The sequence below is a fragment of the Meles meles genome, chromosome 6 (assembly GCF_922984935.1).
Source record: "Meles meles chromosome 6, mMelMel3.1 paternal haplotype, whole genome shotgun sequence".
Lineage (NCBI taxonomy): Eukaryota > Metazoa > Chordata > Mammalia > Carnivora > Mustelidae > Meles > Meles meles.
In genome coordinates, this window is record NC_060071.1 from 135,933,479 (window position 1) to 135,956,428 (window position 22,950).

General features: G+C 46.8%; 1 long non-coding RNA gene across 2 annotated transcripts; it reads right to left on the reverse strand.

Moving 5' to 3' along the window:
• Window positions 1-11,744: 11,744 nt before the first annotated feature.
• Window positions 11,745-22,239, reverse strand: LOC123943119. 2 transcript variants are annotated; one of them, XR_006818583.1, is made up of 3 exons: window positions 22,130-22,239; window positions 19,289-19,407; window positions 11,745-12,197 (listed from the first exon to the last, which is right to left on the reverse strand). It is a non-coding gene; the product is annotated as an uncharacterized LOC123943119 (long non-coding RNA). The 2 variants fall into 2 exon arrangements; XR_006818584.1 differs by lacking the exon at window positions 22,130-22,239 and adding an exon at window positions 19,668-19,772.
• Window positions 22,240-22,950: the final 711 nt, after the last annotated feature.

Genomic DNA, 22,950 nt, shown 5'->3' on the forward strand with positions numbered 1-22,950 from the left:
ATTTCAGGGCTCCAAAACCACATTTTTCCTATGGAGCTCACATGGCGTCGCCTTAAAATAGAGGGAAATCAGAACCGACAAGTGAAATTATCTTTGCCATTTGCCAAGGTCAGGGTGACTTTGAGACAGACGTGTGTGTGCCTCTGTGAGCAAACATAGTGCTGCCTTCGAGCAGGGCAGGGATTCTGTGCTCTGGACAAGTCTGAGCATATAAAACCAAAACTTAACGCAGTTTGTGATTATCTGTGTGCTGAGTTCCTCCTATTTGGGGATCCAAGAGTGAAAAGGAGGGTAGAATCCTGTATCTGATTTTCACCCAAACTGAAAACAAATCTATCTCTCCTCAACAGTTGTTCCTTATCAGATGGAGACTTTTCCTATTTTGCACTTTTCTGGCATTTGAATTAAGGAACCTGACCCACATCAAGCGTTTGTTCAGTAACTCTGGAAGTCAGTGCACATTGTTTCGCCTGGTGTTATTGCAACATTAAGTGAAAGGCTGCTGTCTGTGCCGCCTACGTAAATGCTGCCGCGCACAACCCGTCCCCAGCATGCAGAAGTAGTTATTTATTTGGGGAAGTGTGGTCTAGCGGTGAAGGGTTGTGGTCAGAGCACGGGACCAGAAGTCAGGAAGATGTGCATAGCAAAATCAACTCCTTCAGGGACTTGGGGAAGTCACTTCTTAGCCTCGTTTAATATCTACACATTTGTGGCCTTTGTCTTTTTCACGTACCTATGTTCACTTAGCACCTAGCACGGTGCCTGGTCCGCAGTGGGTGTTCAGTAAGTATCTCTTGAATGGACGGATGAATGAAGGAAGGAAGGAATACCTTCACCCAAACAAGGCAAACATTGTCCTTTATGGGTCCTTAGCAATCAATGGATGGGGTTCTTTAAATCTTTGGAAAAGCTAAACAGGCTGAGTCTTTTATTCTTGGGTATGAATAGGCAGAAATTGGGAAAGAGAAAATAACAAGATGTGAGGGCTATTTTCAGCTGGCGCAGGCTCTGTGTCTAAAGAACACCCCAGCGGTTCGTGATGAAAGATCAAACTTGCCCTTGTCATCGAGCCCCATGATAAAGACAGCCAGTGCCCATACATAAATGCCACATTGTCTGCAATGACAATGACCATGTTACCACCACCCTCTAATTTATTCCCTCTAAATGTCTGGACCCAAGAAGGAGCAGCATTCCACCATTCCTGCAGGACTCACACACACACGTGACACCCAAAGGAGGGCTTTAGGGGTCAAGGTTACTCAGCCTATGGCTCAGACGGTGAGCAAGAACACTGCTCCTATTTTAACACAGCGGAGGCACAGGATTACCACCACCATCACCACACACACACACACACACACACCCCACTGCCACCACTAATTAGTACTAGGAATTTAGGCTCTTTGGGAAAAAACTTTTCCTTCTGAACAACTCTTGGCTCTTTGACAGGAGATGATGATTCAAAGGGATCCCCGTCCTTCTGCTAATGTGAGCATTTACACAAAGCTCCGTGTGGCCCCTAGGATATACTCCATCTGGAGCTGAGGAAATTGAGGAATAGTTATGGTGCCGAGGAATGACACCTTTTTCAGTCCAAGCTGGCAGCATTTTTCACCACAGCCAGCATCATCGGACTGTCATTGTCAGGCATGCTGAAACGTCCCGCATGGGCAATGCGGGCAGACAAGCAAGTCCTCTCCAGGCTCTCAGCTCCTTGGATGTCCTGAGCTGAACGTCCGCAGCTCTGATGGGACTCAGATGCTGGAATTCCAAAAGAACCCCTTCTAGGTCACTAAACCTATAGGACAACACACCCTAAGCAAAACCTGCAACTGCGGGACTCCCATCCAATGGGGAAAATCTCCGAGTCAGCATGGGGAGGGCCCCAGATCGCCAGAATGGGCTGCCTCATGACGTGCTCCAAGGCGTTAAGACATTTCAAGCATAGTTTACGCCACTTTATCCACCACCTTGCTCAACAAGAAAGATCTTTAAAAGAGACAGTAATAAATTGTGATGCCAAAAAAAAAAAAAAAAAAAATCCTCCATCTAAACCAGGAAAATCCTGACTAGTATGTAGGAATTCAGAGTTGTGCTGCCTTCTGATCTACAGATTAGAGTCTCATTCTCAGATGGGAACATTTTTGGTCTTAGTTGAGAATTTGACTGTGTGCTACAAGAAAACTTCCAGACGCAGCTCCAAGCTGAGGTCTGATTTTCCCCACTGATATTTTAACCTGGGGTTTCAGTGAGTTAGAGATCACTGATAAAATCCCCAAACTGACTCTACTGAAGACTTCCACCCTCAGACTCTGACCCACCCAAGACTGAGAGGTACTCAATTAAGACAGGGACAGATCTCACGCTGGAAGTCTACTCCCCCCCTTATGAATTAAATCATAACCCTGAACTCCAAATCATAAATCCCCCAAACCTGTTTTGTGGCCAAGTTACAGAATTACACTAAGAAAAAAATCTGTACTCTTTACTGAAGTCTACCAGGTATATATGATCCAGCCCCTGCCTAGCTCTCCAACCTCATCTTAAACCACTTTCCCCCCTTACTTGGCTCCAGCCACACTGGCCTTCTTTCTGTTCCTCAAATATGCCAAGCCGGGTCTGTAGCTGGGACTTTTTTTTTTTTAAAGATTTTATTTATTTATTTGATAGAGATCACAAGTAGACAGAGAGGCAGGCAGAGAGAGAGGAGGAAGCAGGCTCCCTGCGGAGCAGAGAGCCTGATGTGGGGCTCGATCCCAGGACCCGAGCCGAAGGCAGCGACTTAATCCACTGAGCCACCCAGGCGCCCCTGTAGCTGGGACTTTCTACCCCTTGTTCCCTCTCCCCCCACCCTCCGCCCGGATCTTGACATGCTGACTCTTCCTTAATGTCTGCACAAGTATCAATTCTCCAGGAAGCCCATCCTGTCCCCATCCGATGTGGCATCCCTCAGTCACTTTCTGTCATGTTACCTGGTCTTATTTTCTATCCAGGACTTATCACCGTGTTACCCTATTTGTTCATTTATAAACTCTTTCATTGCCTTCCCCTACTAGGCCATAATCTCCACAAAAGCAGGAACCTTATCTGTTTTTTTTTTCAAGTAGGAAACTATCCTCAGTGGCTAGCTTCTTGACAGTAGAAGGCACTCAGTAAGTTTGTGGAAAGAATGGGCATTAAACAGAAACTCATCCTTTATTGTTCTTGTGGTTGAAAAGGCAGTATGGATTCTTTTTTTGGATAAAGAGGCCTGATGGGTGACTTCTTACCTCTATCTTCCACAGTGTGCAGAACCAAAACCCTGATCAGCACTTTCTTTATCAGGCATGATAATTTAGATGCTTACAAAACCCATGGGCACACCCATTCTGGGAACTGTACAGACCCATCACATTTGCTGTCTAAATGCTTCTACTACTACCTGTCCTATGAGAGGGTCGGGTGCTATAGTTTTAAACCCACAATCACCCCATCCAGAACAGCGATCAGCACAACGAGAAATTCTGTCGAGGGCAGGTTATCTCCAAATTCTTTCTTTTTCACAAAATCACGTTACCACTACAAGCAACTTTTTAGAAAATATTTGGGCACTTAAAAAAAAAAGGAAAAGAATATTTGGGCATAAAGGTTAAAAACCTTTTTGTTGTTGTTGTTGTTTTAAAGCACTGCAAATCGGGCCATAATAAAATGTTTATGGCCCCAATACTAAAATGATTATGGTACTCTCCCAAGTGGCTCAAAATAAAGACAATATTAAATTGCAAAATAAAATTTTATTTAAAAAATAAAACTTACCAGTATGCTGGAATAAGGCCTGTACATGAATTCATGAGGGAGGAAAAAAACCGCTGGTTCCCTCAGGAACGGTGCCTTGCACCGGAACAAACCCTCAATAAATGAGGTTAGAATGACAGCTACAATTTTCCCAGTGTTTTCTTGAATGCCCCTTACCCCCATCCCTGCCCCAGTCCTGGCCTCAGCATGTGCTTACTTGGCTTCTTGGGCTATCCAGCCATGACTGGGCAGGTGGCTAGGGCCAGGTCAGTATTTGCTGAGTATTCGACTTGCACTGGACAGGCCTGGAGTATCGCATACTGCAGGATCACCTGAGGCCTGAACGTGGGGCCTGCCTACATCAGCCCTCTCTGGGCAGGAGCTGTTCTTCAAGGTTACATCAGAGTGTCACGTGTTCCTGCCCAGTTCAGATCGCTTAGCTCGGTGGATGGGATCAGCACCCGCAGGATTCTTCATTTGCATCATTTGGCAGAATCATCCTGTTCTCCCTCCAGATTATTCAGGTGGTTTGGAATAAACTCTGGGTAAACTGTGCACAGGGTATGGGTGAAGAAGAATCTTCGCTTTCCCCGTGAATGGGACACTTCACCTTAGGCGGGGCTTTGAGTCCCTTGGCTCCTTTGACTTTGCCTACCCAAGTCAGGTTTTGTGAACCAGGGCTTCATCCAGCTGGTGTCTGTCTGAGCTTGGAACTTGGAAAAGAGTGAAGCAAGGGGTTGTGAAATAGGCGGGGGAGATGGAGAAAACCTGGTGTTCTTCAAATAGCACTCCACTCACTGGCCTGCCTGCCAGATTAGCAACCTCACCGAACAGCAGCTCTAAGCCACGGTGAATATTTCGACACTCCTTACCCGTTTCTGGCCCGTGTGGTAAAATGACCAGAGAAGTACTTAAAAAAATAAAAATAATAGTAGAGAACTCCGAAGCATTTCAAATGAAGTGATTTTAGATGGTATGTTTAGATAAGAGCAGCCCTGTGGTGTTTCTATCACACATCTGGTTTGAGATTAATTTAGTTGTAGTCTTATCAGATAGCTCTCTTCTGCTTTCTACTTTTCCACTGGTTTCAGAAACCCCTCCAGGGAAGAAAGGGGTTTCACATGCCTCAAATTATTATAACCTTGCATAAGAGCCAGAAAAAACAACTACCTGCGGGTACTAGGTAAGACCTCTACAAAGTTCATTTTTTTCATAATCAGATAGCACAGGGATGATTATCCTATCCTTTATTCGTCGTTCAGTATCTTTGCTGAGCATCTACTATGTGTCCGTCCCTGGAATTCCTGGTACACGGACAAGCTTCCTGTTAAAGTGAAACTCACAGTCCAGTAATGTAATAGACAAGGAAACAAACAAAAATAACAGATCCACATGAATGCTGGACAGGTCATGAAAATGGAGGGATGTGTTGTGAGCATTCGGATTAGGTGGAAGGAGGTGGCTTTCGTCATGAGAAGTACATGACAAGAAGGAACCAGGCATGGAAGGACAAAGAACAGAGCATTCTGGGCAGAGGAGATGCTTCCAATGTAAAGTTAAGTACCGGGAAACATTAACTGTTGATTTTCCCAAATCTCTGGACCCAGCAACCCTCTGTCCTTGCCATGTGCACCTCAAGCTCTAGTGTCTGAGTTGCCACTAAACCATCTCTCCCTCCCCCAGACAATAGCACCAAAATTTGGATCAGTGGTACCAAATTGGGAAATGCCTCAGCTCGATGGATACGTCTATTTCATTTGTGTGCAGTAGCGACCCATATGGAGACTTCTTATAAATGGCTCCACTCTAAAACTAGTGGTTGGTAAGATCTCTCTCAACAGCTTAGAATTTTCATGGAAAGCCCTGGAAAATAGTGACGTCAATAGCCCAAAACCAGACTCTGAGGTCTTCCAGGATCCTTTTTCAGAGGAATTTGAAAACAGGCACATTCCATTTTGCCCTGTGTTAGAGAGCTATTGATAATAAACAGAATCCGGCTTAGGATGTGTGCCGTAAAACAGCAGAACCCTGAACCAGCCCCACTTTCTCACCCAAGGCAACACTCGGCGGGATTCTGCTGATACTCACACGGGGTTTAAGCAAGAACATTTGGGAAGTTTATGGGGCACTAACATCTCAAAGCATTAGTTCCTTGAATTCTTTGTTATTCTGACTGCACGAAGACTATTCCCCAAGCCATTGTCAGAATCCACCCACCTTCAGTTCCCGTAAATATTATGTCTACCCAGAACTATGTGAACTATTTCGTTGCTGGAATATGAACCAGGCTGTGAGACTTGCTAATGGGAATGAAATAAGAGGAGCATTAAAACCTGAAGGAGAGAAAATTCAGTAGCAAGGGGAAATGTGGACTACAGGATTATGTATGTTTTGGGGAAAGAAGACAGCTCAATTCTCAGGGCTGGATTATTCAGCCCGAGCTAGATTATTTACATCCACGCCTGAATGTATGCTGACACATTCCTGGGGGAAGGAGGGTAACTATCATTATAACACGCTAAAAGAAGCTGAGTTCAGCTCTCAGAGGTCGTTCTTTTTGTAGTTGGCACTCATTGTTCTCGCCAATGGAGAGCTAGGGAAACGGAGGCAGCAACTGTCAGTGATTTCCTGGGAAAGAGCCAATGAGGCAGCTGTGGCTATGCGGTCTGGAGCTGAGACTGAATTCAGTCTGTGGCCACAGCTCTGATGCCGGGGGCATCTCCCATCTTTGGTAGTCCTGGCCTCTAGCACGCTTGTGAAAAGGTCCTGTAACTCAGAAAGCACCAATTATGTGTGTGTTACTTGTGTTAAACGGATGTTCTCTGCCCCCATCTCCACACTCTCCTCATTTAAACCTACTCTCTCCAGACTTCAAACCTGACATCGTGGGGTCCTCCTGCGAGACTTCCCTGAGCACTCAGGCTTTGCATTTATAGCACTTACCACCATTTCTAATAATACACGCTCTATTAGAAAGCTGTTGGGCTAATATCTAAAAGAGAAGTTCCTCAAAGATTGGGAATCTTTGTTGTGTTCACTGATGAACCCCCAAACGCCTACAGAAGGATGAAGATACGGAACTGGTAACTCTTTTTTTTTTTTAATATTTTATTTATTTATGTGACAGACAGAGATCACAAGTAGGCAGAGAAGCAGGCAGAGAGAGAGAGAGAGGAGGAAGCAGGCTTCCTGCGGAGCAGAGAGCCCGATGCGGGGCTCGATCCAAGGATCCTGGGATCATGACCTGAGCCAAAGGCAGAGGGTTTATCCCCCTGAGCCACCCAGGCGCCCCAGAACTGGTAACACTTGATTGAGTTTGTTTGGTGTCTGTCTCTCCACTCCAGGAAGGGAGAAAGCTTGCCTATTTCACTCATGATGGACTTGCTAGCCCCCAGTAGACTATCTGGCCAGGTGGTAGCTGCTCAAAAAAATTCTTCTTGAGTGAATGGAAATAATAATAGCTAAAATTTTTTGGTGATTGCTCAGGGATTTTGCTGAGTGTTTCACAGTTATTGCTATGTTACTTAATATTCACCCAAATTCAATGATATAAGTATATTATTATACCATTTTGGCTGAGTAGTTTCAATACATTCTTAAAAATAATGATCTTGGGGCGCCTGGGTGGCTCAGTGGGTTAAGCCGCTGCCTTCGGCTCAGGTCATGATCTCAGGGTCCTGGGATCGAGTCCCGCATGGGGCTCTCTGCTCAGCAGGGAGCCTGCTTCCCTCTCTCTCTCTCTCTGCCTGCCTCTCTGCCTACTTGTGATCTCTCTCTGTCAAATAAATAAATAAAATCTTTAAAAAAAAATAATGATCTTATAATTCACTAATCCACAATGGATAATTGGGCTGTTTTCGCCCCAGTATGGTAGGTAAGTAGTACCCTGGCGACCTGAATAAGTGAATTTATTTTCCTAGGTATCTAGCAGGCGGTGATTGATGAGAGAGAAACTCAGTATCCTGGGCCTTAATTATTCTTAAATTGCTTAGAATTAAATTATAGCCTCAACTTCTATTTACGTTGGGTATATATGTATATATACATACATATATATATATTTTTATATATTTATATTTTATATAAAATATATAAAAATTTAAAAATATAGAAAAGTATTTTATCTTTTTATATTATATATATAATACATAATACTATATATATAATGATACAATGCTGGTTGCATTGGGTTTATGTACAACCACAAAATATGTACAGTGTACATGTTTCCAGTTCTAAACAACTGAGCTAACCTGCCGAGCAGAGTGTTTCCACTTCTGCCAGAGGAAACAGCAAACAGGAAAAAACTATGGGCCAAACCTTACCCAAGATGCTGGTTCAACTGGTTCTGCCAGTGTCTCCTGCACCTGCCTGGGATACCAGTTGGAAGGCAGGCTTGTTGCCTCCTCTGGGAACCATGCCGATCTCCACCATTCAGCCCCATCTGATCTGACTGAACCAGGCATAGGGCAGTCAACATCCCACCTCCCCAGGTAATGCTGGAAGTGTTTGGGTGGTGGGACTCGGTCCACGCAAGGATCAGACCAACCAGAAACAAACTGACCCACCCCAGAGTGGACGCAATTCCAAGGGAAGTACTCAAAGTATTATATTCCCACCATTGTGTTATAGTTTTACCCATCCTGGTAAGATTATGTTACTCTCCTTTGCCGAAGAAACTGGTGATCCAAAGGTCCACCGTGCAAGGAGTGGACAGTTTGATGAGGAAAATGGAACAATACTTGAATTAGATCTTATTTCTTGATTCTTCTGTCTGAGCTTCACCCCTGTCAACCCCACCCCATGGAGACCGAAAACAAGAGAGAACGGTCAGGAAAAGAAAACACAAAGCAGGGACTTTTGATAGAGCTATACAGATTCCACCTAAAAGGGCTGTCCTTGGGGCGCCTGGGTGGCTCAGTGGGTTAAAGCCTCTGCCTTCGGCTCGGATCATGATCTCAGGGTCCTGGGATTGAGCCCCACATCGGGCTCTCTGCTCCGCGGGGAGCCTGCTTCCTCCTCTCTCTCTGCCTGTCTCTCTGCTTAGTTGTGATTTCTTTCTGTCAAATAAATAAAATATTAAAAAAGGGGGGCTGTCCTTTAGTCTTGGATTAAGTCCTTTTGACATCTGTAGTATTAAAACGTCCTCTTCTTTATAAAAATGATGGTGATAAGAAATGGTCATTGCTTGACAAAATTAAAAGCTGGCAACCTATGTCCGTGTACGAACTTTTTAAACACTTCTCCGGCCCCTAAAATCCAGCAGTGTGGGGAGCTTTGGATTACTGTGTAGTAATGTCCTCAGAGGCTTTGGGAGAGGACGGGGAGGAGAGTCTCCCCTCTTCGTGTATGAGAGAGCTCCGCATCTGCCGGGTGGGCTCTGACTATCCCAGTCGCCAACTGGCACAACCGTGAGGGCGGACTTTGAGTAGAATGAATAATGTTCTCTAGACTCCCAGGATCCTGTTCTGATCTGCCTAAGAGCCCAGTGCCCTCCCGTGCTGCTATCTCACCTGTCAGGAAGGAACTTGTCTGATTACCTGAATTACATTCAACTTGAGTTTACCACTCATTAGAAAACTTGGACTTTAAAGCTAAGACCTGAAGAGAGTGGTAAATGCCTACTCCGAAGGCATATTCCACTGATAATGACATCTTAGGGACAGCCAGGGAGCATGCCTTGACATGGGCCACATCGGATTACACAGGTGGCCGTTCATGCAGCCTGCCTATGAATCACACCCAAGTACACCTTGACACTGCTCCGTTTATAGGTCACCTTGTCTAGTAAAACATTTTAAAACTCGAATGCCTTCTGCTTTGTGGTTTTCAAAGCCCTTTCGTGAACATTCCCTAATGTGACCCTCCTAGGTGAGAGGTAAGCAGGGCAAGTAGCTGTATCTTTGTTTCTACAACCGAGGAAAGCCAGACTTGAGGAGTGGGAGTTGAACAGCTGCAATGGGTCACGGCTGGGATGGATGAGGGGTACAATGCGCACTGCACTTCGGTCTGGGAAGGCTAAGTAGGTCATTCACTGTTCCTCCTGGCCTGAGATGAGGCCTTTCTGCTATGAAACCGTAGTGGGTAGAGGCTCCACTCAGTGCTGAGATGGGGGAGGGGGTGTTGGGGGAAACTGTGCCCATTAATAATAATCAAGCATTTCTACACCATTTGATATTTCCACAAGACCAACAGATAATCACTCTATATCACTGTAGTCGTCTGAGGTCTAAGCAAACATGTAGGGTCATTGGGTTCTCCAGATCCCATTTTACAGACGAGGACATTAGCTGGGCAGATTGATGGTCTTGCGGTTTGAGGAAATCAGCAGAGCTGGACCCCACGGTCCTTAGGTTGAATTTGGTCAGCTAAATGGAGCGGCTCAGACAAACCCCCCGGGCGGGAAGGGCCTATGCATGAGTGTGTGCATGCGAGCACATACTGCTGTTTTCAGTACCATCAAAACCATGATCCATTTGGTATTTCCTGGATTAAAGACTCCCACGGCCACACACCATGGCCCACAACCATGTTTGGGTCACGGTCAGAAGAACAAAAAGAAAGAACTAAGTCTGGGGGTTGGAGAAGGACATGGAAGCTTTAAGGTTCCAACAGATGCCCTTGGACAGTTCATGTGCTAGTGTGAGATCTAGGCACTTAGAGACCGTCATCTTCCATCGTATTCCCCTCTTCTTCATCCACACTGAGAAATGCCCTCAGTCACCTCTCCTAGCTCTTCAGGTCATCTCAGTGTAGAGTGTAAATGTTGCCTCGTTATTACTCTTTCTGTACAACCCAGATAGATCGGCTCTCAGAGACCAAGACATTCTGTATTCCTGGAAACGCAAAGAGAGGTGATAGAATCCAAAAGAGAAGTTTGATGGTCTAAAAATGATCTTATATCAGACTTTCAAACATCCCCTGGCAGCGTCAGGACAGAAGGGAGACTTGCCTGGCAATGTAATGTATTTACTGGGTAAACAGTAAGCACTTGCAGTCTCTGCGACTTAATCAGAATGAAGTTCATTACGATAAAGAGCTGTGCCCTTTGGTCCTATTTGCATTAAGCTGTTTCATTCACATCTCCAAAGGAAATTGTAGGCTATAAGCTAGCCAAGGAGTGGTGGGGAGGACAGTTAGCAAGGATATTCACCAGAGCAGATAAAGGGGAAAGGAAAGGAGGTAGTGGGCTAAGATTAAAGCAGAGAGAACAGATGCCCTTCTTATCAGTTCCAATCGATGAAAGTAATTTTGCTTTCTTGTTTTTAACTTGAGGTTTGCATCAGTCTCTCTCTCTGGGTTTTGAAAACATATTATCAGGTCATCTAAACCTTTTATGAAGCATTTCAGACTTGTATGTGCATGAGCTGGTGAAGATTTATTATATTTGACACCGTAACTAAAGATTTTAAGGCATTCTTTTAAGCACAACTCCACTGAAAACCCCTGAGGCTAGATCCCTATCTCTTGCCAGATGCTAACTTGGTTTCACCGGTGGGAGCCCAGGGTAAAGTTAAAACTGTTTCTGGAGACATTATTTGTGCCTCAGAGCATTCAACTCCATCAGCATATTACTATTATATAGCAAGAAATCTGGGATTCCCAGATGGGAATTCTCCCCTATCCCATCCACCCCTGTCCTTTCCTTAATTTCTTTCTTTCTTTTCTTCTTCCTTTTTTCAGATTTTTTTTTAAGATTTTATTTATTTACTTGACAGAGATCACAAGTAGGCAGAGAGAGAGAGGAAGGGAAGCAGGCTCCCCGCTGAGCAGAGAGCCCGATGTGGGGCTCGATCCCAGGACCCTGGGATCATGACCTGAGCGGAAGGCAAGGCTTAACCCACTGAGCCACCCAGGCGCCCTTTTTTTTGGAGAAGTCGTGCCCTCGTTTTGAATTAAAGTAGACAAAGAGAAAAGCGTAAGATTCAATGAGCCCATGAATAGAAGTACCAACACTTGTCCTTTGGGATTCTCTGGTATTTGCTCAAGGTACAAGCAATCTGGGAATCTCTGGGTAGGAATACGGATAAATGATGTCATTCAACAGAATTAGGACCAGACGGAAAAATGTAGCCAAATCCTGCAGGGGGTAGCGCTGAATTCTGGAAGTAGGTAGGAAAGGCCCCGACTGCTCTGGAGAGGGTAAACAAGTGTAACTGTGACGTCAACACAGTCTCTGAGGCTGAGAGGGTAAGAGCATTTTTGAGATGTGCAGTGGGGTAGGGTCGAGGGTGTAACACCAAATACTGGGCTGTGACAGCTGCCAGGCCTGAGGGCCGCCACTTCCACAGTGGACTTGGGTCACAAAGGACCTATGTCATTTTGAGTCTGTATAATCGGTAGATGCAGGCTGCACGTTGAGCACGTTTTCTCCTGGATTCCGATCCTTGGCGACGGATCCAGACCTCAACCTCCAGGATCTGTTTGAGAAATAAACAAATAGGAGACAAACAACCAAAACAGCAACACAGTACAGCGGGCGCGGGCGACGAAGCTCCGCCTTTGGAGCCTCGGGCCAATCAGAAGCCTGTTGCTGGGGCCTGGTGTTTGGCCGCCTGACGTTCCCATGGAGACGGAGGAACGTTACACACTAAACACTGGGCGACGTTGACGTCTATGCATTATATCCATGGAGACGACTGAGTAAACGTCATCCCCTCTCCCGACTTCCCCGCCCTCCCGCCGCGCCAGGGGCGGAGGGAGCGACGCAGACGCCGCCGTCACGTGCCGCGGGCCCGGAGCGAGACTGGGTGGGCGGGGCCTGTTGCTATGGCTGCAGCTGCGGCGGCTGTTGTTGTTTGGAGCTGGAATTAGAAAGTGCTGAGACGACAGTGGAGCCAGAACCGATTCTGGAACAGCGTCTCCCGCCCCCGGGCCAGAGAGGGTTCCCCAGCCCCTGGAAAGCCAGGACACCCCCTAGGCTGTCCCAGCACGCCTCAGCCCCAGGTCCTGAGCCAAGATCTGTGTGCTGCCTGTGACTCCAGACCGAGGGCCAAACCTAGACCACTCCCTCCACGCTTAGTTGGCGGTAATTGTCAGGGTGACCTCCCAGACCGCCGTCTCCTCCAGACAGCGGCAGCCCACAGAACAACCACTGACCAAACTGCCTGGCCTATGACACAGGCGCAAAACCCAGCGTAGAAAACTTTCCCACTCTCGGAGTAAACTCCAGAATCAAGGGGAATCAGAAGTTCGAATGTCTTTTAGACTTTAAAAACGGCACGTTGGACATTCATACCTTTAGAGCTTTGTTGGAGACTGGAGAGAGGGGTGCATAATAACCCCATTCAAGAGTGGTCCTCCCAGAGGGAGAGAAGATTTAGAAATCTTTGAGGACTGGATACTGAAAAGTGGGAAAATCTGAAGAACCCAGGTCAACAGGAAGCAAAGCCTTGATTTCTGTATTGCTTAGTTGTGTCTTGTGTATACAAGGTAGCCCAGTGTGAGAAGTCTAAGGATGCCAGCCTCCTTTCTCCTTATGCAGTTCTGGAAATCTCAAGTTGCAAACAAAACCAGCTCCAGTAAGAGAAGTGAGGGAGTAAAGATGACTGCAAAGACAAGTGCCCTTGAACAGAAATGTGGCATTTGAATGATAAGGCACAGCTGAAGGGTCTAAGTCTTTGAATTTTTTCCAGATAGCACAACCTTCCAGCCTAATTGAATTTATATCATGTCTTATTTTTGAGAGAAAGCAGAATTATTATTTGCTTGAATGAAAAATAAGCCATCGGAGGGGTGGCTGGCTGGCTCAGTAGGAAAACACACCACTTTTGATCTTGGGATCTTGAGTTTGAGCCCCGCCTTGAGTATAGAGATTACTAAAATAATAATAATAATAATAATAATAATAATAATAATAATAATAATAATACAGTAGTATACACAGAAAAGTAACAAAAATGAAATGCTTAAAGATAATAATAAGCTGTTGGGGTGAGCACATGGCATCTGTTTCCAATGGCAGAAGCATAAAGAATTTCATTAAAATGAATGGCATCTGGGGTTGATCTGGCACCCTCGATTCCCCCACCAGTGTCTACCCAATCCCATTTTCCATCTCTGACAAATCAGCACCTTGGGGTTCCCTCCCTATTATTCCTTGCTAGCCCTCCCTGGGCTCCCATTTAGAAATCTTACCACCTCCCCACAGAGCATATCCGTTCCCTTTCAATATTCCTTTGCCCCATCCTCTGACCTACCTATTACTCACTTCCCTGACACCCTTCTCTAAACAGTTCTCCCTTAATTCCCTTCCCACTCTGTTGCCACTCCCCAGGTTTCTACCCAGTTGATCAGCACTCCCCAAACCCTTGCCCCATCCACCCATCTCCACCATAATGTTTTTCCTGTCTAGTCCTTACTAAACAGAGGATGGCAGCCTTTTGCAAATGTAGGCCGAACACAGGAAGAAGGGCAGTGAACTGAACAAAGTAATCATCTGCACTTAAAGAAAGGAAAAAAAAAATCCCCACATAGTAGTTGAGATTCGTGCCTCATATCCAAGCATTATGCAGATTTTGGTTATTACAGGACGATGGGCAAGGCAGCAACCTAATAATTCTGACATTTTCAGGAAAGTATGATAATTTCTGCTTTTTTCTGGCAACTGATAATCAAGGTAAACCCCACTGGGGGTGTCAGTTGCCCTCTGCCCAGCCCCCAATACTCCACCTAGAGCCTAAGTAAGGCAGATGCAAGAGAGAGAGAGAGAGACCTCAAGTTCAAGGAGATGGGAAGGCCTGACTTGAGGGTGGATTAGATTGAATCAGTTGGGGATGAAGTGGCTTGTGTTTTGGTTCAGATGGGAAAGGAAAGCATTGATATGATTTACCCCCAGGCATATAAATAACCTATCTTACGATCTAGAAGGAAAGTGGAAGAGCAGTCCTTGTTATCTTTCCTACTTCAAACTCAGGAGTTAAGTTAGAATAACACAGTTCTATTTGCTGTGAGATTCTCTCTCACTCTCTAGGTCTCTCTTCCAATCCTACCGACCAACCAGGCTCCCAGCAGGCAGCTGACAAAGACAGTGAGGGGAAGGGAAAAAACTGACGGCAAGACTTACCTAGTTCTTTGATGCACCAGGGCTGACTAGAGTGTCCTTGTATATGTCATCCCATTTTATCCTCCCTACACCCCCGTGGATTGGTCTGTGTACCCATTTTACACCTGAAGAAACTGAGGCTCAAAAAACCACAGACGTAGTACAGACCCAGGTTTCCAACCCAGGTGTTCCTATCCAGAGCTTTTGCTCCTCCTGCACCCCAAGATGACGTGGAGGACACAGAAATTCTCTACCTGGATCACTTCACAAGTTCACTTTTCCACAGGCAGACTCTAGCCTTTTTTTCTCCACATTTATGAAAAAGAAAAGGCAGAGGGAAGATTGAAGATCTTTTTGTGAGATCTGCTGGAACTTCCCGAAAAGGTACTGACACCACAAAGTGAGAACAGGGATCCATCCCTGCCTCCTGAAATTAACCTGGATTTCCACACTGGCCCAGGAGCCAAGAGACAAAGAGAGACATGCCCCAGAGGCCCCGCAGCAGAAAAGCTGGGGCGAGTTCTGGGAGACTCCGACCTGCCCCAGGCTAGGGAGGGCACTATCTGGAGAGTTCTGCCAGATTCCTCTGAAGCTGTCACTTGGGCCCAGCCCCTCCTCCTTCCCCTCTCTCCTCCCCCACGCCTGACCCTGCGGAGGAGCACGTCCAGCACGAATTCCTCCAAACCTCAGATGCCTTTAGGATTTTAATGGGTCTAAAGAGTTCCCTCCTTGACAAGCAGTGTTAGTCAAGTTGAGTGGGTATGAAGGGCATTTCCCAGCCATCCAGGGCTTGAAGGACGGGGAGACCCTCCTCCCTCCTGGCCCTGGCAAGCGGCTCCTTGCAGAAATCCCTGTGGGTGGCAGGGAGTCCAAAGGAGCCAGAGGGTTTCTGGCTGGGCAGGAATGCCCACAGGCCACACCTTCTTCAGCCCTCCTAGCAACTCATCCTGTCTGGACCCGTGAAGGGGGTGGCTGTGCCAGGGAGTGGGTTCTCCTGTGTCTGACTCCAACAACCGGTTTATTGTGATGATTCTATTTGTGTTCCCTGTGTTCTGTTTGACTTGGCAGCAGGGAAGGGAAAGGGCAACAGGTTCACTCCGGTTTGTACTGGGTGGTTCCTGCAGACACACCCAGGCATTAAAGCCTGTGGCTAGCACCGGGGATGCCTTCACCTGGGGGCCCTTGGTGTGCAAAAGCAAGGTGTGGGAAGTATTTCCTTTTTGTGGACCAGCCAGGTGTGGCTGGCATTTCATCTACTCCTGTGTTACTAACGTCATTCAGAATCAGGTCAAAGGGCAGGCTTGCCAGATTCCCATCCGCCCGGGATCCCGGACTGGGGATGGTTGATCATGTCCATTTGGGCTGAATTACCCTGAGTACCTACTACCCATGGGCACTGTAACTCCTGGATCTTAAAGCAAAAGTCCAAAGCCTGACAATTGAGTTCTGCTTTGGGGAACTCATGTTCCCAAAGTTGAAATCTGGACTTTCCTAACGCATCCAGAGTCGGGATTCTTCTCATATAAAGTGATACCGTTAGACTTCCAGGTCAAATAGACTTAGTCTAGAACTCTGGATTTGCCCCCTCATTTACCTGAGCCTTTATCTAGAACTAACATCTTTTGCACGTGGGAAATAACAGCTGACTTACCACATGCCAGGGGCCGTTCTAAGCATTTTTTATGAAAACTCATTAAAGCTTCAAAACCACCTAATGAGGGGAGGAGGTGAGTACTATTATTATCATCTTTTTTTTACAGATGAGAAACAGAGGCACAGAGAGGTTAAGGAAATCGCCAAAGGTCACCCAGCGCATAAGCAGCTGTGCCATGATTCCACAGCAAGGTAGTCTGGCTCTGGAATCCGTGAGCTTAACCACTCCGTGGTAGCACCATTTCTAGAGGACCGAACACTGTGTCAGGGGCCCAGGATGCGGTGGAGAGCAGAGGCAGACATAGCTCCCAGCCCCCACCCTGTCATCTCTACCCTTCACTTCTGAGGCACCCAAGTCAACTTGGAAAGGGCCTTTCTACCAAGCCTAGAAACTACCCTGCCTCCGGACTCTGCTCTCAAGGAAAGACAGGCATTTCCCAGACGAAGGTGACGGTCATGATCATCCAGCTAGCTCACTAAATGGACCTTGGGAAGCTCACAGGCTTGCATGGGCTCCTCACCCACCCCTGCAGCAAGAAGGAAGCCTCGCACAACCACACTCAGGGCTGTCAGGAAAGAGCATTCGGCTAGGCAAGCCGGCGTGTGCTCTCTGGGCTCCTTCGCACCCTGTGCGGGTGGGGTGGGGTGGTGGCGGGGGCAGAGGCAGGGCCAAGCGAGGGTGCCAGGCGCAACCAAGCATGTCCAGCAGGCAAGGCCACAGAGCCCTTCCCTGAAGAAAGTGGCCCTGACCTAGACAGCCAGGTAATGAAACCATTTCCTCCACCAGAGAAGCCTGAGCCCATGGCTTCAGGGCCTGGCAAGGCCACAGGCTTTGTTCACCAAGGCCACTCCCTACCGGATGTGATAATGCACAGTGTGGACTTGAGACACTTACAATTATTTCTTAAATGGAGGCAAGGTGTAGGTAATTACCACGGCCCACATTCATTGAACTTTTAGCGTGCTTTATGTGGCTGATGTGGATTCATTTATTCAATCCTTAAAACAACCCTATGAAGTACGTTCTATCATCTCCATTTGTCAGATGAAAAATGGAAGTACAGAGAAGGTAGCCCAGGCAGTAAGTGACTCTCAGACCCAGGACTGGCTGACTTCCAAGCCTGTGCTCTGAACTATCTAAAGCAAAGTAGACGCCCTTCCTCTGAATCAGTGGAGACATGGGAACAGGGAGAAGTCTTGAGACATTCCCATACCGGACTGGAGGGTTCAAGGCCCCAGAGTCCAGTTTCCTGGGTCTATGGTTCCTTGGGTCTATGCCCTAAGAAGTGTCATCTGATTTGGGTCCCCAGGTTCTCCCTGGCCACACTAGAGCCACATGGGCCAGAGACGACTCTAGTAATTCCCTTGGGTTAACTAGATCCCATGTAAAAGTCTAAAACTGGGCTGGAACCTTACTGACCCTGCAAGAACAGAACAGGATGGAGGCAGAGACTAAGTACAAAACTCTGCCTGTCATACTTCTGGGTATCTGATGCAGACAGCGCTCAGGTCCTGTGCAATGATTGGGAGTGAGACTTGTCCATCTGGGTTTGGGTTCTATTCTGTGACTAGGATGGCATCATGCAAGGCCAAAGCCAAAGCCCTCAAGGCACCTTTCTATTCTTGGCCCTGTTATAGTACCTCCTTGCCCTCCTCCTCCCAATAACACACACACACACACAGAGACACTGGTATTATTTAATACCACCAGCCCCGGGACCAGACTCCCTGCGTTCTAATCCTACCTCTGCCACTTTTTCGCAAAATATTTACCTTTCAAATTATTTTAGCTTTCGGTGCCTCAGTTTCCTTATCTGTAAAATGGGGATGGCAATAGTACCTTCCTTATAATGTTGTTAAGAGGCCAGTAAGATAACGCATGTGTAGGGCAAATGCTGAATACATGTTTGGCGTTGTTATCGTTGAGGTGGTTTGTTACTTGCATCCCTTTTTCTCTGGATATGAGAGAAATTCGTTGAAAATTGGCTCTAAGCTATCACTTACTGGGTTACTATTTATATTCCTCCTCCCATATCCTCTTGCTGTCAATCCTTATGGAGTCCTCTCTGAAGAGATCCAGGAATGGGTGCTCTTAAAACGGGGAAGAAATCCCATTAGATTAGGTCAGGGATCTTTGGCAAATTTCTTAAAGCCAATTTTCTTGCATATTTTAGTGGCTCTGCTTGGGAAGGCAGCCAAAGTTATTAATTTGTAACAGCTACTGGGAAATCACTGTCGACACCTCAGTACAGATCCTCTCTGTTGGGCACAGAGGTTAGATCGAAAGTCATGACACCTGAAATAATTAATGAGCAACAGCAATGTAGGGGATTACTAATGGCAAAATAAATAACCCTTTCACACACACACACACACACACACCCAGCTGTATCCCCCTGGAGACTCTCACCTCCTTTTCTTAGATTGTCATCTCAGTCTGACTATAAACCGTGTCTTACTGTTGGAATTTTTCTTTTTTTTCTGTTGGACTTCTAACGCAAGGGCAAGTACGAGCCCATGTGCCCTGCTAAATTTAAGCCGATGATGATTCGGGCCGAGGATAGAAAGTGAGCGACCCAACGAGTGAGTGAGTGCCACAAAGTAGAGTCAAGGTGAAGGGGTAACCTTATCTCCAATCTGAACAAAGGAGTACATTTCCTGTGAAGTCTGATGAGAAAATACAAAAAAAAAAAAAAATGTGTGGTTTGACTCCATCACACAAAGTTACAGCGGTTCTTGCCCTGGCGTAGACCTTTAAAGACCTGAGCAATGCATTTGTGGTTTGGTCGTGTTATCCGATTCTGAGGCTGATACCTGCTGCGTTTAGCTTGAGGCTGTAGAGTTTCCAGTCCTCCTCGGGGCTCTTACGTTATGGTTTGGGGTTGGCCACACATCTCTCTCCACTATTCGGATGGAACAGCAGCAAGGAACCCCTACAAGGAGACCAAAGGAGACCAAAGAGATAGGGGCTCACCCGATGCCAGACAGTGCTTTATCTCCCTCATTTCACATGTTGCCCCCTTCACAGGTGAGGAAACTGAGGCATAGTGCGCATTAAATGATGGACCCAGCATCATACCCGTAGAAGGGTGTCAAGCCTGGATTCACACCTGAGACCATACCACGTGACTGCCCAAATTGCGTCCTTCCCCACCAAATTATGCAGCCTCCCCGAAGTCTTTCCCCCAGCTACCTCTCGGCTTAGGCTGTGTTTTGGCCTTTTCTCCTGCACAGCTACTGAGGATGGCATGTCCATTCAGCAAGTTTTCATCCCTCAAAGACTCTCTCCTTGGTTCTGCCATCCCACCCATTCTAGCCCAAAGCAGTCTCGGCGCCTTCTGAACTTCTTATCTGGGTCGTTTACTGTGGCCCTAAAACATGCATTATCTTGCGTTATTATTCAAGTGTTATATTACATAGGCTCCATCTCCCCAAATAAATTACAAGCCTCCAAAAGTCAGGATCACGTCGTTCCCCACCCCTGCCCCCTGCCCGCACCCAGCGCTCAGCCTAAGACCTGTGGACACAGTAGATGCTAAGTGTCTGAGCAAATGAAAGAAAACTCAAGGTAGATATTCCAAATAGCGCCTCTACCCAGAGATCATTTTCAGCAAGTGAGTCATTTTGTGCTCAGCTACTTATCTATGAATCTTTTTGTAGTGCCTGGCCCAATAAATAGATGACCAATAAAAATCTGGGAATAAAATAAAAATCTATGGAGTGACTTGGGCATCTTAATGTAAATTCCTCTGAGTCTCAGTTTCCTTATCTGTAAAGTGGGGCCAATTCTCGGAGCATTTACATGCGATTGGAGACATGTGAGGCATGTCTACTTGGAGCCCTTAGCTCCCATGAATATCATCATCACCATCATTATAATTTTCTAAACCTTCCACAGGAAAGGATTCCAGCAACTCGAAAATAAAGGACTTTGGTCACTCGTCTACTGGGTGAGTGGTGGAAAATTGCCACGGGAGATGATCAAAACCATCCGGAGCAACCCTAAGACCCACACCACAGTCTTCTGCATCTTGCTATTTACCAGGTTCCGGGGTTACGTTTTGTTTTTGCTTGCGGCCAAGTCGGAACCCCCATGGTGTCTTCCTATGGAACTCAACAAACGGTGGCTGTTGGGGGGGGCTGCTTTTCCTTTCTTTATTAAGAAAAGGAAACAGGAAATCGAATGTAAAACCCTCCGAGACGGTTAGTGTCACACCGAAGTTGTGAATTTAACCACACCCCCGCCAGGAAATGAAAGTACAGTTCTCACAGTGATGTTCCCTCTCCCTCAGTGCCCCACGCGGTGTTTTTCAGATTTTAGTTAGATAGTGTAGATCAAAGGGCTGAACTTGGGGGCAGTGGGCTGTCACTGGTTATTTGTTGATTTGGGCACACAGGAGCACACAGATTTGAAATTGCTCAAGTGGAGACGGGACTTTCACTGTCTCTGTGACAACATGGCTCCTATCAGATGTCACGGCCTGAGGGGTCCGCAGGCTGGATTCTGACCCCTGCACGTGTTTTTCTGTTCCAGCCCACACCACGAATTTTAAATTGTGCTCCGTTGCCCAAGTTGAAACATGAAGAGGTTTCATTGCATGCACTTCCAATCTGGGTTTACAGCCTCCCTTTGGGGGGAAATAGGGTGATAGTGGGGGACAGCTGCCCCCCTTTAGGTGGGTGCATGTTTCTGGTTCTTGGCAACAGTCCACTGCACCTAACCTGCCCGCCCTGGAGGCATGTGAAATGCCAGGCTTCTGGACGGTGTATCCAAGGCAGTCACGAAGCTGCCACTCCCAAGGAGGCAAGTGTAGATGTCTGATACCCGGACCTCCCCAGTGTAGCAAGCCTTCATTCTCACCCGACTCCTCCCTGCACAAGTCTCCTGTTTCCAGGTCACTAGTCCTGGCTACTCCCAATATAGATGCTTGTTCATAATCTGTCCTAGCCTGAGCATAAGGAAAGTTTGTCATTTCTTCGCTCTACTCCAGGGTAAGTCTGGATGGCAGGGATACCTACAAGGAAATTCTGAAGGAGCAAACCAGTTGAGGAGATACGGCCCCATCAGATCTTCCTCTGAACGACACATTTTCCATCATTGATGGGGTGGACTTCTTGTTTGGACACTCAACACTCATTCTTGCTTCTCCTGGCAACCCCACTCTTTGTTTTTCCCCCCAGGTATCTCACCTTCCTACTCCCAATCCCTGAGCCCTGTGGGGAGTTGACTCTGCCTCTCCTTTCATAGCTGGGTCCTAGAGCTCCTAGATGAAACTTTGCCTGACACAGGCCCGCCTCCAGGCTTTCCGGTTCCATGAGCTGCTCCCTAGAAACTAACCCTAAACCTTTCTGTATATTCAGTCTGTATATTTAAGCCACCCTGGGTTCATGCTACAGATTCCTTTCACAGTTGTCTGTCTTAACTACCATCTTTGCCATCTCTTCATGTCACTTCCTTGATAAGAACTTCAAGCTCTCAGAACTGCTGGGCACATACTTCGGGATACCGGTGACTTTCAGATATGACAGCCTAGGGAGGTGGTGTTGAGTTGGCCCCAAGGTCTCCAGCAAACAGGAATTCCCTGCACATCTGAGACAGGTAGCAAGTAAACAACAAGTGATCATCAGGCTTTAGGATACTATTGTACTTTTAACCTGTTGGCCATCAGCTGCGAGGTATCCGTGCATGACATGTTCCTTGTGAGGACAAGGACTAAGCCTTAGTCCCAGTTTTGTTCCAGAGTTTCGTCAGTCTGCCCGGCATGCCTGAAACAGAATTGGAGTTCAATAATCATATGTTGAGTAAATAAAGAGAACACTTACCGAATACTTTGGGTCAGAGCCCCTAGAAAAAAGGCTTGCTCCCAGTCCTCTGTGGAGTTGCTGCTAAGCCCCGAGAAACACAACTGACCTGGATCCATAAGCTTTGTTAATAATGATGTCATGCTGACGTTCATACAGAATTTCCACATAGTTTCTCTCATTCTTATGCACTGATGTAAACACACACCTCGCATGCCATCAACAGACAGTCTGAAGAGGGCACACAGGGGTGGAGAATAGTGGTTACCAATCTGGGAGCTGGAGCCAGACTGCTTAGGTCTAAATCTTAGCTCTTCCAGGGGCACCTGGCTGGCTCAGTCGGGGAGCCTGTGACTCTTGGTCTCAGGGTCCTGAGTTCAAGCCCCTCGCTGGGTGTAGAGATTACTTAAAGAAAAATAAGTAAATAAATAAATCTTCAGTCTTCCATTTACTGGCAGTGTGGTCTTGGGCACGTTACATAATCTCTCCATGGCTTCATTTCCCCATCTGTAAAATGGGGATATTAAGAATACCCATCGTGGGAGTGCCTGGATGGCTCAGCTGGTTGGGTGTTGGACTTTTGCTGTTGGTTCAAGTTGTGGTTTCGGTGTCCTGGGATGGAGCCTGTGTCGGGCTCCACACTTGGTGAAATCTGCTTCTCTCCTTTTCCCTCT